At 33.6% G+C, this 17,681-nt stretch overlaps 1 protein-coding gene across 1 annotated transcript in view; it reads left to right on the top strand.

Annotated features, from left to right (window-relative positions):
* LOC143923077 (phosphatase and actin regulator 2) overlaps positions 1 to 17,681 on the top strand; it is a 221,455-nt gene that overhangs the window by 21,149 nt on the left and 182,625 nt on the right. The window lies entirely within an intron of this gene.

Raw genomic sequence — 17,681 nt, forward strand, 5'->3', positions numbered from 1 at the left:
TCGACGTTGGGGTGACTGAGCAACCCCACTGTTTGTCCACGGATGGGAAATCCCCCGGGAAGCAGTCAATCAGGACTCGGCTCCGGCAGGATCGGATATAGTCCACTCATATTGAATGAGTGATATATTATGAATCGCCTGTCATCGACATCGTATGTATTATATTATATGTCGAAAGCTCATTCTACATTTTGTCGTGCTGTTGAACCCAATGGCGTTTGAAAGCATTCTCGACAGAGACTTGGGTGGGTACTAAAATAAACCGAAAACTTTTTCTAGGAGTGGTGATGGACTAAGTACATAATAGCCTTTTCTGCTTGGACGTTATTTTTTCCGGCTGGCTTTATGAGGATCGACTGTAATGAAATTTATAGTTTATCATATAATATTATAGTTTCGTTGAAATAATCTAATAACAAGTTTTTGTTACAAAATTTTTATAAAGATTTTTGAGTGGTTTCTGTTTTCGCTGTAGAAATGTTTATCAAGAGGAACAAAAGCTATTTTTTTTATTTTGTCTACGAAATTCGTCACAATTTCTGCATTCAGAATAATCCGTATTCTTTGCCGAATTCATAAATTTTTGCAAATTTCCTTTCGAATATATATTTGTGTACAAAAAAATACCAAAACAAAAAATATTTATTTTGAAGAAAATTCCAAATAATTGGTATATTGTATTCCAAGTACATTTTATATGAGCCGTTATAATTAAAATTAGCAAATGTCCACTTTTCTTCATTTCGAGAAATATTAAATATAATGTTTTGCGTTTAACAATATTTAAAAATACTGGTCGCATGTATGTAATACGTTTATTATGATTTTCCGAGATTCTGGGCAAGAGATTCTGGATCGAATTAAAAGAAGTGATAACAATTTGTGAATTAAAACAAATTGAAATAAAAAAAAGTGTCTTTGTAACTGACAATTGGCGATTTTCATACATAAATATATACATGTTAATACAAAAATTAAACAAATATAATAATAAGATATACAAAGATACACATTCATATAATAATAATGTAAGAATTTTAAATAGATTTTTGAGCTCTTTTTCCTATTATGCTGTATGTATGTACATTAACATAAGAATAATAAAATACTATGATTACTAACAAAATTAAATTAAAATTTTAAAATAGAAAATGATCAGTAGATAGATCAGTAACTATTAAAATAGATATAAGATGTATTGTAAACATACATATGTACATAATTTATTTAGTAATAAAAATAAAAAGCATTAAAAAATTAAAGAATGTAATAATAATTAAAAATATAAACAAATAAATAATTTGTGTTTGAAGAAATTTTCTTTAATGTTGTTATCTTATATAATAATTGTCTAATGAGTGCGTGCGTGCGTGTTTGTATTTAGTACTTGCTGTTAACACCATGTTCCGTCTATCTTTCTCCCCTTGGAATCGTATATTGTCGAAAGAGACGCGGCATATCACTTCGTTCACATAAGTGACCGACAAAAACAAAAGATTTTTTTTTCAAAAAAATTAATTCAATTTAAAATTATTAATAATTAACACTGAGCAACAAAAAATCACGTTTTTAAGTTACCAGAGCGGAGACTAATCAATATTTACTAAATTTAAGCCACTGAATTTGAATATGATAATGATTTTTATTGGTTCGCTCTCGTTTACGAGATATGAGCGATTAAAAAATGCGCAATTTTTACAGTTTTTGGGATTTTGCGGTCTTTAATTCAAAATCTAGTATTGTTGTGTTCAAAATGAGTATTGGAATCAATAGTCAGATGTTTTTAATATTGATTGTGATATTTCATGGCTTTACAATACTTATAATTAATTATCTAGCGAATTTTAAAAGTCAAAAATATATTTATTTTTCATGCTATTATGCATTTATTTGGCCAGTATTTAAACGCACAATTAAGCTTTATTTTTATATTGAATCACTTTTTTCTTTTTTTTTGACAATACTAATTATCTCTTAGCGCCTGTGCATATAATATATGTACCTATCATCATTTTAACATAAAGACTAGCTTGGACCTAGCTAGGGTCAATTATAATAATGCTTCCATGTTTTTAATGGCGTACTTGAGGAATAATAAAATAAAAATCAATAAAGCAGTCCTGGTTTATATATAGGTATGTACCTTATCCGGTTGAAGGTAGAAGGTATTAGATATAATTATATATATACATATATATATATATACATATATATATATATATATATATATATATATATATATATATATATATATATATATATATATATATATATATATATATATATATATATATATATATATATATATATATATATGTATGTACATACGTATTACATAAGATATTATATAAGATTTTAGAACGCACCAACTGCGAGATATTCGGTGCGTAATTTTTCCAACAGATTTTGGAACTCATTTCATTTCATCTTAGAAGGTCAACCGAAAAAGCTTTTGAGATCAAATTACGGTATAATACATCATACATTAAGCCTACACAATGTAGTACATATAATGCGTACAAATTTTATTTTCGATTGTTCCATTTCGCGCGGCTGTACCAGACACCATTCATCTCGGCGTCCTATTGTGTATCTGTACCAACCCTTACGATGTCTAGTAAAGCTTGTCTCACCCCGAAACACGGACACCGTTTCAAATTACTTCATGAATTGCTTATGTGCGCTTGCTTTGTGTGCTTTCGGCCATTCGTGGCCGCGGCTCTGCAAATTAATTCCCGATACAGACTGCCTCCTAACGGGATTAATTGTTCTGCGTTTTTAATATTTCAAGTGAAAAATTATTCAGCACATTTATATTTGATACAGTGGGTATTGTGTTATGGCTCCCGAGGCATTCGAACAGTTCAACTTTAGTTTTTAGTCTCACGTTGGATGTAATACATGTCCCAATTGAGCAATAAAATGTAAGCTTTGCGTGAAATATGTTTTATATGCGGTTCGCGTTCTTAAAGGTATTGTAAAAAATGAAATGAAAGCATTTTCATATGTACATATGTACATGTCTACTTTATAAGTGTATATAAAATTAAAGGCATGCTATGTAAAAATCTACTATAACTAAATCGATGTACAACATATATACATATTTTTTTATTTTTTATTTTTATTTTACATACATATTTTCACATACATATATACAAATATACCAGGAAGGCTTAACAGGTAAACCCCAAATGCGCCTTCCTGGTCCACATAATTATTACATAGATACATGTAAATCTAAATATCTGACATCTATGGTCAGTATACATATATTACAAACATCGTATTAATACGATAAATAACGATGAATAACTTTCATGTAACAATACGAATTTTATATTCGATAAACAACCACAGAGACATCTATGGTGAGCAATATGGCGAAACCTAAGATATAACAATAACTAAAGGTTCGCAACAGAAAATTGGGAAGGAAACGCCAATTTTACAGGGATCGTTTCAATGAAAATCAGAAAAATTGGCATATTCTGATAAGAAACGATCGACCTAGACAAATCAAGGTCTGGCCAACAGCGAGACTTAGCGGGGATTCGAACTCGTAACATCAAGTAATACATTTAACTTAACATTCTAGAACAATAATAATATATATAAAAACGGACGCGATGTGTTGCTATACTATCATGATTATTAAACGTATTTTGTTTAAATAATTTCTAAAAATTTTCTACACATGATTTCATCTGGGTTTATTATTTATTAGTATATTTAAAAAAATTAAAGGGGGTCCAATTTTAAAACTTTGCACCGGGGCCCACACTATTAATGATACGCCACAGTGAATTTCATATAAATAAAATGGAAGCTTTACGAATGTAATACATATGTATATTTTCGAAAATTCATTTAAGTGGTCCGCTGGATTTAAGATCATGAATTTATTGCTTTACGAGATCTGAAAGGTTAGCGACCGCTGATTTGAACAATCTTATGCAAAATTTTTTATACTTATTAATTTTGAAAAATATCATTTTTTTTTACTTCTCACCTGGTAGCTAACATATATTGTATTATTATAGACATACATATATGTACATATATTGTAAATAAAAGAACAGTTTATAACGCACGGGTTGTTTGCATATGACATTTTTTCATTTCCTTTAGCAGTGTTGTGTGATGTTTTTGACGTTGCAATGGAATTGCAACGAGAAGGATAAAATGGTCCATAAAAAACCCACGTGGAAATGACTAGAGGGGGTGAAAAAAAAGGAAATTCTTATCAATCTTACAACCCTCTGGGAAACCATTTGAAAAGCCGTACCCATTGCACATAACTCGTTTATCATATAAACTCCAATACCATAATCTCTTCAAAAATTTCATTTCTAAAAACGAAAAAGAGTACTGCCTTAGAAAGTCAGCATATACGTAGATTGGCGATTGTCGCACTTGTGGAGAAATGCATAGAAACTGCATAGAAAGTCAAGTGTCGGGGAAACCAGACCACTTATGGTTCATAGTCGTTTAACCAAAGACCGACTGATGCATCTTTCCAATTTATTGCAAATGCAATCTTGCATAGCGACATAGCAATTAGGCAAACATTAAAAGAATTTCTTTGAAATAAAATATGTTTGCCAATTTTGTGTACATTTCCTGTTCATTCAAATTACGTATTACGAATGGGCTTTTATATCCTCGAGCATTATTTTTTCTTTGAAGTCTTAGCGTATATAGTACATACATATATGTAATTATTTTTCCATGGCATATTTCAGATTTCCTTTGACGGATTATGTCAAAAGTAAATTATGCATTTAAAAAGGGGAGTGAACCGTCTAACTGAAATTGAAAAATAAAATGTATTTTATTAAAATCGCATATTTAAAGTGTTTAAAATACACGTAGAATTAATTATTATTTTTATTTTGATTTAGAATCGCTTCTTTTTTATATACAAAGAATAAACTCAATTACTTTACTAAATAAGATCCATCTTCATTTCTCGCCATCTCAAAATTGTATCAATTTAATTTCGCAGATATGAAATTCCGAAATATTTCATTGGAAATATTCAAAGTGGGTCGCACTTGTTCTTTTAGTCCCTAATTCGCTTTGAATGAATTTTAAATGAAGTTTTACCATTTTTTCTATACGATTTATTTTGTAAAATGTATTATGTATACATTTTCTGGCGTTGAATAAATTTCAAATATAATATATACATACATATGTACATTACAATAAATCTAATATATAATTTGGAAAGAGACTTTGTATGTATGTAAGTAAATATGTAATGTTGGTTCGTAAATCCGTGACGTCATCGAACAAATGAATATTCAAATAAATTTTAATAAAACGTTTACTATTCTATGTTTAAGCGGTTTATATTACAAATACCGAGCGAAGCAGGGTAAAAACACTAGTAATAAATATAAATAACTAGCTGAACCCGGCATGCGTTGCAATGCCACAATAACGCGTGCAATTCCCGTTCCCGAGCACACTCGAGAGCGAGGTAGGCGCGGCGCAATTATTGTCACACTCGCGGCTTGATGCGTTGAAGGCGGAGGATAGCTTTACTTTCGCGTCAATAAAAGCTTATTATTTGGTACTAGCTGAACCCGGCATGCGATCCAATGCCAGAATAAGGCATGAAATTCCCGTTACCGTTCCAGTTGCGTTCCCGTTCCTGTTTCCGTTCCCGTTTCAAGTGATGGTTGGAGCTCAACTAAAGTCTCTTCAAAGCCATGTCATCATAAACCAACTGGTAGCGTGGTTACCAACGAACACATTTCCTTGACTACACAATGGCGCTTCAAACTTTCGCGTCGGTAAATTGTAATCACGAACATTATTATTAAGAGGTTTTTTGCCGATTTCTTTCAACTGCAGCCCGTATGGACGGCAAAAATACCATGTATTTGTACCATACTGGGAGGGCTGTCGCCCCACAGCCCATATAGACGAGCCGCCACTGGTCTAAATGAATAAAAAATAAATGTCAAGTCGTATTCAAGTTTTTCGAGTTGTATAGAAGCATTTACCAACACTGTGAAGCTTAATTCAGCATTCGTAGTGCGGCTAAGATCCATCGACTTTGTAACAGTCATAAATTTGAGACTGTTACAGCGCAGACACACTGAATTGTACGGCATGATATGCCTAAGTAGACTCCAGCTATGGACGTATCAATCTTATGAATTTGATTGTCAATACAAACACATGCATACAACAAGTCCTGAAAGTTCCATCGTAATCGGTTCAGTGGTTTAGGAGCCTATTCGAAACACACAGATAGACAGACATTCATTCGTATATACATATATAGATAAATATTGATATTATTTGGGTCTCGCAGCGCTAAGTATATGTACATATGTAGATATATTAAGATACAATACGAATTTGTCGTTTAAATGTCAACCTTAGCTAAAGCAAAATTTTAAATAAAGTTCACCATTAATGTCATCGCGTTATTGGAAATAGATTTATTTTAAAGGGCTACTGATATTGTGTTTCTAATCCCCAGTCTACCAAAGACCTCTTCATTTCTCTTTAGCATCCATCTACGTGGAAAATTTATCTCTTGACGGCGACAGACGACTTTGATGTCTCTCACTTGAGAAATATAAAACTAGGCGTCTACGTATATTCCACTTATATGCTACATTCAATGTTAGGAACTTTATTTTCCATTAAACTAGAAAAACGCTGAAAACGTTTGATCGTCCCTATTGTCACCTTCAAGCCTTTCCCACCACTGATATATGATATTTTTTGAAAAATTATATACTTCGCCGAAGGTTTCATACTTCGATTCGTTTTCAGTATTCTACAAATACGAAGAAAATATGTATTTATACATATACATCATAAATCATGCATAATAAGGTCGAGAGATTCGGGGCCCAAGTCTTGTTCAAAATTGAATAAAAAATTATCACACCCACTTGCTGCTATAGAAAATTATTACACCCACTTGCTAAATCAGTCCTTTCCATTCCATCATCTCTTTAAAATAATGAGACCACATTGCTGAAGAAATGTTTGCCAAATCTGCAAAATGTCCAAACACATGACGGACCATAAAATTACATTACACAACAGATCGTTGAAGTATTACATAGGTATAATCATGTTTTGGTCTGACAAATTAATGTGTCTTTTGTACCCCTCTCATTGACGTAGATATTCTAAATCTGGCGATAAAAGATTTGTTTATCATAGCTGATTTTCCGCGATTTACCATTTGCCTCCTAACTTTGAGACTTTTAGGTAATTAGCCTTTTTTTAAACAACAAATTTTTTTAAGTGAGAAAAATCTAAAAATATTTCCATCGTCTTTATGATATAAATTATCTTATATATAACATTTTTTTGTATAAAAAATAAATTAAATGGTAGCTTCTAATAACACTGTTCGACAGATGACGACTTTTTTTTGGTTCAGAGACGAGATATGACTTTTCTTATAGAATTATGCCCATTGAACACGAATCTGGTAATAAAAAATATTTATTGGCTCGAGATTCGGAGATATATGTGTTTTATAAATCGCGCGATTTTTCTATATCTTAGTGTTGTTCGGTCGATGTCTCAAAATCTGTCAATTTCCTGTTCAAAATGAATATTGGAATCTATAATCGGGTATTTTATCTTCCATTTGTAGTACTTTTCAGCTTTCAAATCTCTCTAAGTAGTCATCCAGTTCAAATCAAAAGTCAAAAGTACGTATTTTCACTTGGGATTTTTTCACACTGTTAATACTATTTTATATTGAGTTTTTTCTATTGAAACATGTTTATTGAGATAGTGTTCTGACCACACTATTTTTTGTTTTCGTTTAAAAAGGTTAATTGGAAGTGTGCTGAACTTTAAATCGGTAAAATTGCGAGCAAAAAGCTAGTACTAGTGTTTACTCGTATTTACCCGAATCTGAATTGAATTAATAGGGATAATATATTAAATTATCTTTATATGAGAATGAAATAAAATTCCACGTAGAAAAATCATATTTCTACTATTCTTGTGGATTAATAAATAAGATACTAAAATTATAAAAATAAGTTTTGTTCAACTAAAGATCCTCATAAACGGAGTGAAGAGATTTATTAACTTAAAAAAAATATTCTATAAAAAAAACTGTCTCAAAGACGGCATTTTTAACTAATGAAGGACAGGGAAAAGCTTCAAAGACGCCTAGTGGCTGATACTTTTTAATGTAAAGTATGAATACAAATTCTGAAAGTGGTATGAAAATAACAAATTGAATTTTTTACTCAAGCGTACTTCAATTACATACCCAATTTGAGGGTAGATTCGTCGGATTTCGGTGACGAAGCTCATTAGGAATTCCTGGCATCATTTCACCGCAGCTTACCTCGGTATAATATCCGCTAATCGAACTCGCATTCCCCAGCATCAAGCGGAAACAATCGAGCGAACAATGGATCGAATCCCATGCGTAATCGATACGCATTTGCATTTTACGACTAGACATTTCGACGTGTTCGCATTGTTCGAATCGAGAGACGGACACGGGAAGGACCGCGTGCCAGACGCTCTTCTAATTGCCGGGAATTTCATCTTAATCCCTCTCATATTTTAAGATCAGTTTTCCTGGATGTCGAACATGGGGGGGGGGGGGGGTAGTGGGTCGGGGAAATTTCACGAACGTATTGATTCGACGGCTTTGCTTGCAGATTGGCCACCGTCCAACTGTACACGCATCGTAATTTATATCGTTAGGTATCTCAGTTTCACCCTTTTTCGCAGACACCCCCGTGTTTGAGGGTTGATTTTCGATCGGATGTCTCTCTCTCGTGTGTGTTTGTGTTTTGAATTGTGTGAGTGGATTTTCAGTGAAGTTGGCGGTCTCGTTTGAACTTTGTAGTGGACTGTTTGGCGACTGATTTGTTGTAGATTCAAGTGAATAAAGGGCTTTTCAGGGGTTGCTGCAGTGTAGCGATAGTTTGTATCCAATATTAGGCCTGAACCTAGTTCAAACAAGTTCTAAATTTGAAGTAAACAACAGCATACTATGTGTAAAGGTGTGTTTTCGGTGGATTCGACCGTGACACGGTGGGATGTGACTTCTTTGAATACATCTATTGTAGAGAGAGAATCATTAAAATTGATTGTACTGCAACTGTTTCTCATCATAGAGATTTTCATATTCTTTATTCTTATAAATACATCATTATTGTCAAGGTCATCAAAGTGATGGGGTTCGAGCCAAAAACGTACCAAAGTCAGCTACAAATGCAATATTAAGGGCGAAAACACAATGAGTGGTACGTGGTTCCTTTTTTTTTTTAGATACTTTTAAACATGCAAAAAAAACGCAGCACCCCTAGCCCATATATGTACATATGTACATACATGATACACAGTCCGTGGAGTTTTTTCAGTGATATTTTATCCCTGTATTTATCCTTGCTTGACAGTGATCGATAACGGTGAATCCCATATTTGAAGAAATGCAGGAGAAACTTGTCCTCCCAAACATATATTCCCAATCTGCGACCTCGTAAGCATATGCATTCTGCACGTGCAACTACACCCGAAATCGGTTTGGGGAACATCCACTATTTACGGTCACAGCGGGAAGCCAAGGATGTGACCTCCCATACCACTCAGTGTGTTTTCACCCTTAATCTGCTGGAGACATAAGCTAGATATATTGTATGTGATCTAAACTTCAAGTATTTTTTTTTCAGAAAAAAAACGGGTTGTGTGCTTCATATACGAAGTAGGTGGCGATCAGTCAACCCATACGTGCTCATAAGATCTCTTTTGCATTTAAAATTGAATTGTATTAAGAAAAAAATCAAGTTGTTCAAAAAATATTAAATATAGATATGTGTGTATAGATACAACATACAAGTGCACTCAAAGAAGTGTGGGACGCTGTAAATTTGGCGTAAGGAGAAGAGATAGAAAACGGAAAACATGGGTTAGAAGTATGACAACGGTGGTTGATGTAAGGATGAGATTTAAGAAAGGCGTGTCACGCATCTAGAAGAATGGACGGTAGACGGATGAAATATGTTAGTGCGCGAATGGTACCCGAGGGAATGTAAAAGGGTACAAGAAAGGCCACAGGGAGAAGGGTGGATGCAGTCAGATAATAATAGATGAGAGTTGCTCAAAACAGAGACGAATGGAAGCGTGTTAGGGAGGCCTTCACCCAGCAGTGGATGGTGAATGGCTGTGAATGTTGATGATGATGATTGCATTCCAGGATTGCGAACTGACATATTTGGAACATCATTTGGTATTATTTTGACGTATTTTTAATTCAAGAATATTTTATAAAAATTGAATTACGCCACTGAGTATGTTCTTAATGCTGAATTTACACGACGCCAATTGACATTGTATTGTCTCGGAAGGTTTATTTACACTAGGTCAATATTGGCTTGGTTTAGTGGAATGTCTTAACAATTGGCATCGTGTAAATGCAGCATTAGTCACGTCAATAGCTTGAGATGAGCTCATTGATGGAAGAGAGTTGATCAAAACAATGAAATGTTTGTTGGGGAGATCTTCATCCAGTAGTGGATGGCGAATGATTGTGAATTATAATGATGATATGTGTATGTTTCAAACCTATTTGACTTTTTTTTTACAAAAAAAATCTTCAGTTACTTTAAATCGAGTATTAATTATCGGCCCGGCAAAGTAGCCCTATTTCCAGACAAATTAGGTATTTATCACGACATATGCAAATGACCATCTCTAAAACATTTCGCCCTACAAATAAAAAGAGTGCCTCTCTAAAAAAGCTCGCACGACCCAATCGGGGTCCGCCCGGCAAATCAAATGTCAAATGGGTTGCCAGTAACAAAAATAAAATTTGATAGTGAATTTATTATAAAAACGGAACATTAAATATAATTTTTTAAATGTTAATTGCTTAAACAAAATTCGAACAATTTTTAATTTTTGAGTGTGACCAGTTTTTTCATGACCAATTTTCGGGTGTGACCAGTTTTCTCGTGACCAGTTTTAGTGTGACGGGTGATCACGTGTGACCGATCTAGAGCGACCGGTTGTCCTGTGACCGGTTCACATGTGACTAGTAATCACCGAACCACTGATATATAATGAACAATCATTTATGAATGGCACTGGAGTAAGGGTTAAAGTTCCGCACAAAATCGGTCTCAGGTTTCGTTTCGGAACAACTTTTAGGGTTATATTTTTTTTACTGACAGTAGCAGGTGTAGCATTGAACTGCTACTCGAGTGCATTATACTTATTTATTGCTTTAAGTTTATTCCAAGAAGTCTGTCAACTATTTTCTCCCCCTTTTCTTATTTTGTTATTTTCATTTGTACAAACTCTCCAACACTATTGTTACCAAATGGTAGTCGTGTCAAGTTTAAATTTTCTAGGTTTCTCGTTTTTTATTTTAAGATTCAGCGCTGGTAGAACATAAATATAAATAAAGTGATAACAATCTGATTTCTAATCGGAAACATTAATCCAGTTGGAATTTTTATGTGACGGCTGATGAGAAATTAATGGGATTTACGTGTAAGGCCAAAGAATGAGCTAATTGTTCACAACCGTCTTCTTTTCCCTTTCGTTCGGTATGATGCGGTCGAAAAACAAGTTTTGGGATCCTCCCAACTCAGAATGTTGTTGAACTCCAACAACATCGTCCAGAAATTATAGGAGGGCTCACAAACACCTGCAATTACGGCATAGTCAACCTCAATAATACGAAGGTACATATTTATATTTACCATTTTGTCGCCCTTAATGGCTCATAGAAAGAATATGTTTTTGTCAATTTTACATACAGATTTTTTTTAATAATAAACAGTTTTTGAGTAGATTCCAGTAACGCTATACTAAAAATGTTAAAACATTCTGTATTTGATTTTGATTTTTAAATACTTCTTATTGTTCATATATGTATCACATGTGTCCTCAATACATTTTGGGTCTATTCTATAACATTACAATTGATACATTACTTTAATTGTCAGTATTTATAGTATTACCATATTTTAATGAAATGGATTTTCAGTTTTAATATATTCCAACTGGCGTTTTAGGTCATTCATATTCGAATACAATTCCACTACTCAATTATATCTCTACAAAAAATTGTAATATAACAGTTGAGTTTTAACAGCTCTGATGTTTTTACGAATGCTTCATAATTCAATAATGCGTTAACATTTGTTAGATATTACGAATAAGGTGATGAGTACCGTATAACGATAGCTCTAAGAATGTGTTCGAAACAAATATGTGACTTTCCAACTCAATTTACTAGTCGAGTGACGTTTTCCCGAAAACCTAACCTCTCCATTTGACTTATACTTGAACTGTATAAGTTAGATTGAGTAAACTATAACGATGGTAGTTGGTACCAGGTTAAATGGAATATATTTCGACTAATCAAAATATATTATAATGGAAAGATACTAGTTAACTGTAACATATATAGCTTAATAAGAAAAAAAAGTTCAAAAACTTTTGACATTTCTGAAGTTTTCACGAATACTTTAAAATCCAATAATGCGCTAATATTTGCGAATTATGGTATTGAGTATCGTATTACGATAACTACAAGAACGTGTTCAACTTTCCAACTCAATTTATTAGTTAGGTGACGTTTTCACGAAAATCCAACTTCTTTATCTAACCTGGTACTTGTAACCTGTATTTTCAGAGTATTGATTTGTATTTCCATATTAATCAACTTGGTTGGTTAGACGGAATACATATATTTCAATTAGCCAAAATATATTATAACAGAAAGATACACTTCAACTGTAACATATATATGTATATATGTACAGCATAATAAGAAAAAAAGTTCAAAAACTTATATTCCATATAAAAATGACAGACAAGTTTTTAAATAAATTTTAAGAAAAAAACAATTGGATGCGTATTCAGTCACGCACGATAGAAGTGAAACTTTCCAGTTGAAAATGAAATGCGATTAAACGAAGATGAATCTTCAAAAGACTTTTTTTTACTTGTCTGATTTATATAGTGTAAGAACTGTCCGACTTACATGGAAAGCATTAGCAGCGCGCGCGACTCAGAACAATAAAAGCCATTAAAAGCAAACTACACACTTACATACATATGTATTCCTCTGGGTTTTTTGCAACAGAGTAAATACGCGACAAAAACGATGTAAACACATGTTTACGTTTTACTTGGGGTCGTTTGAAAGTTACACCGTGTATGCGGGCTATTACATCCCAGGTACCAAACTAGGAAAACGAAAGTGTGTGTATCTCTACAGTACCTTGGCAAATGAAACACATATGCCTACGCATATATATGTATGTAAATTGGCACCAAGTTGCTCATCGCGTAAATAAACAAATGGTGCACAACAATATCCTATGATGTTTACGCGTAAAGGGATCGTTTTTAATTGACTTCCGGCAAAGTGCGTGCGCGCGCGCGCGCGCCCGTGTGTGTGTGTGTGTGTAACGTCAGTGTGACAGCGGCTCGCGTGCCACGTGCTGGCACGCCTGGTGTTTGCAGTGTTGCCAGCTCGCGATCTCGCAGTCGTATTCGTTGCCGCGCCCCGCCGACTGTCAGCCGCCATCGTATGAGTGCGTAACCTTTTATTTACATGTCACGCAATGGGATTATGCTCCCGAACCGGTTGATCGGATTGTCAACTTGCCACATCGAATCGATCCTCTCCAATGGCGTCTTTCCCTTTTATTCAGCAGGTTTTGGTATAATAATTTGGAATAAAAGCCAGCAGTTTGGCTTAGTGGTAGCGTATATATTTAGCACCACTGAGGTCAAAGGTTCGCGTCTTCGCCACTGCTGGTTAGATTTGGGGGTTTTGTGACTCCAAATCGATCGTTTCTCTATCAGAGTTTGCCAATTTTATCTGATCATTGCTGAAACGGTTCCTGAAAATTGGTATTAGATCTAATCCTGTTGTCACAAAATCTGCCTGTGTATAATTTGTAATAATTATACACAGTAATCTGAAATCTATAAATATCTCTATAATTTCGTATTTATTATATGTATAAAAATTGTATACAAAAAAAATTCTAAAAATAATCCATAGATGTCTCTATGATTATTATTTCTGATTAATTGTTATATGCTATATATTCTGATTGTATATGTATGTATTATTGTATTTCTGATTTCTGATTGTTTATGTATTCTGTATTTCGTTAACGTACACCCGTCGCATTGGAGCAAATCTGTAATGGCGAGTGTATATTGATTTGTGACAGTAAAAATAAAATAATGTTCGATGTCTTGCGCCTTGCAAATTGGTGAAGTAAAACTTCTTCGCGGACGGTTGAGTGGACTGCTTTGATGTAACATTATGCGTCACGAAAATTTGCAACGCTGAAACAATGCATGAAAATAGAGTGGGATGGCGTCCCACCATCTTTTCTCTCCCTACCCCCCTCTTGAAAATACCCCACAATATTAATCTTACCAAGTGATGCCCTTATATAATATTTTCCATAGTTAAAATATACACATTTGAAGTTGTAAATTTATTTCGAATCACTAATTTCTGGAAAATTTTGGTCATGATTAACGATCTTTTGACAAAATTTTGTTCAGATTGACAGCAATAGTTATCGTTGATGCTCTCTTGTGTGCTTATGTAAGGTGACCAGGCTTTGAAAATGTCAAAAGAGGGCACTTGGTAAAATTGGATATAAAAAAATTCTTTATTGATCGGTAATTGGGTTATTAGTCACATTGCGATCGCCCAAAAGACAATGTTTGCCATGAAAATCGCGAATACAGAATATTTGGCACTCGAATTCTCGTTGGTGTGATGTACTTTTCGGCTGCCAGATGTCCCGTTATAGAGATTTTAGTGACTTTTGGGCGAGCGCTTTGTGACCAATAATCATCGAACCTTATTGATCATATCGTCGATTTATTACAATGTTAATGATATTACTTTACCAAAAAAACAGTTTAAAGTTGAAAGACTTTTAGAAAACTACTGAAATTTTACTTAGTTACTTGATGTAACTAAGACAACTCAACAATATTTATCGTTTCTTTGTATTTTTTTGAGTAAATGTTTATTTTTCTTCAAGAAATTCAGGAACGATATGCAATCTAGATTTATATTAAATTTAACTATAATCATTCCTGCCAATGTTTTAACCGCTAGTCTGTGGATTTTTTATTTGTCCAGATATCATTGCAAATCAAAAATGTTCACTCTACGTTGGCGTTTGTACCCGGCAAACACGATGCCATTTCAATCAAAATTTTTATATTGTCATGGGGAATGTTTTTATATTTCAATAAATCAAACATAGTCATTTCATATCAATTACATTTTCTGTCCATTCTCTTTCTTTAATGTCAAAGGTTTATGCCTTATGTCAAAGGTGTACTTTTTAAATTTAATTAAAGGAGGACAAGGAGGACAATTTTCCCTAGAGGAGGACAAAGGAGGACACAATTTTAGAGTACAATCCTCCTCAAAGGAGGACGTCTGGTCACCTTAGCTTATGCCTACGAGACGTCTTTGATCTTGCTTGGTGTACATATATGTAGTAGGGTTTGCGCATGGATATTTTATTTATGTAGTGTTGGATTTTATTAGGTTTATTAAAAGGATTGTATATGATATGAGTAGATAAGTTAAGTCAAAATTTAAAAGTTGGATCTTCACATGCGCACTTCATTTTGAGCAAGTGGTGTATTTCGCGTCGAGTAGACGTCAACTTAATTAGCTGGAGATTAAGCTTAAGTTGCAATATCATGTAACAAGTGAACATTTACATACATGTTAATGTATAGTTTAAGTATATCTATTATCATTTAAGTTAATATACATGTCAACTTAAGATTCATTTGTCCTTTTCAAAGTCAAATTTATGATAAAACTTATCAATGAGTGGAACAATATACTGAGATTTACGATACTTACGTTCAACTTACTAAAGAAACCTAGCACTAACATGTTAATTCGAATGCTGATAAATTGTGGGTTAATGATTGAGAAAGCACTCTGTTAAATTGCGTTAAATGGCGTTCCATTGAATTGATTTGAAATTTCTTGAGACTCATTTTCTCGACTTTTCGTCTGCTTGACGTGTTTTTGTATTTATGTATGTAATATCTTTAATATACGAGACAAATTGTGATCATTAGTACATTTTAAACTACTAACCTTAAAAATATTAAAAAGCCTTTAAAAATCAATTTTCCCTATACTTTTTGTAATAGTTAATGTTTACCTCGTAAAATAAGTATTTCAATATGTAAAAAAAATAATCGCTTATGTATGTGTTTTATATATGTACATGTTACAGTCGAAATATATTTTCAGTTGAAATATATTCCAACCGGCGTTTTAGGTCATTAATATTCGAATACAATTCAACTAGTAAATTATATCTCTACAAGCATAAATGCCTTTTGAGTAAAAACAGTTGAGTTTTGACAGTTCTGATGTTTTTACGAATGCTTTAGAAATTCAATAATGCGTTAGTATTTGCTAAATATTATAAATAAAGGCAATGAGTACTGTATTACGATAACTCTAAGAATGTGTGCGAAACAAAAATGTGACTTTCCAACTCAATTTACTAGTCGAGTGACGTTTTTACGAAAACCTTACCAATCCATTTGATTTATAGTTAAACTGTATTTTCAGTTATAATATATTTTGACCAGTTGGAATGTAATTCGCCATGTGAATCAACTTACGTGGGTTAGACCAGTGGTGTATTGCATCTATTTTGCACTTTTTTTGCATTATGCAAGAAATGCATCGAGTGTATCCTCAATGCAATCTTCGAGCGATGAATGTATCCTTTAGTTCATGACACAGAGCTGTTTGTTTGTTCGTCGCAGCCCCCAAGAACGCTACCTACCCTCATGTATCGATAGCACAATTAAACATTCACCCTAGACAATGGTTTGAGCCGTCATAAGCGAAAGAAAGGTCCAGGGCCCATATATTACGTTAATGGGTCCATGTATGGGGACCAATATTTAAATGTGCTAAAGACACGCCTGGTGCCTCACATAAAGCCTGGTGGTATCCTTGATCCTGACAGCATTTTTATGCATGATAGCGCTCCTTGTCAACGAGCTTGGTGAAAAATATTGCAAAAGTGGTAAAACTTTTCGAAAAAATTGAAGTTTTATACCATTTTGATTTTTGAAATTTTTATGACGGGTCACGTGCCGGTGCCGATAAAAAGTGGCAGGGTGTCGTACCGGCACGTTCCGGCTTTTCTACAACTCTGGGTTAGACGGAATATATAACTAGTCAAAATATATTACAACTGGAAGGTACACTTTAACTGCAAAATATGGGTCTACCTCACGGCACCGAAAGTTAAAAGATCGAAAAGCAAATATCGGAAGGCAAAGATTGAAAATCGAAAGATCTTAAATCGAAAGACCAAAAAAAAAAGGGTGCATAGTAAACGGTACTATGTATATATAATAACAGTGGCATGTGGTGAAATTATCTTGTCATACAGCCTTATTTAATGTGCGTGTGCAGGATACGGGAGGAAAAGCCTGTTCCTCTTGTATCCTGCTCGTGCAAATTAAGTGACGATGTACGACGGGGGGAGAGAGAGTTTTACCGCACGCCACTGATATACATATATACTAACCGTTTTTCATATGTATGCATGGTAAAAGAACATTTTAGATTTTTTGACTGTCGGTGCGGTGACGGTCACCCGGCT

This window comes from Arctopsyche grandis, chromosome 1 (genome assembly GCF_051622035.1).
Source record: "Arctopsyche grandis isolate Sample6627 chromosome 1, ASM5162203v2, whole genome shotgun sequence".
In the NCBI taxonomy this organism is placed as follows: Eukaryota; Metazoa; Arthropoda; class Insecta; order Trichoptera; family Hydropsychidae; genus Arctopsyche; species Arctopsyche grandis.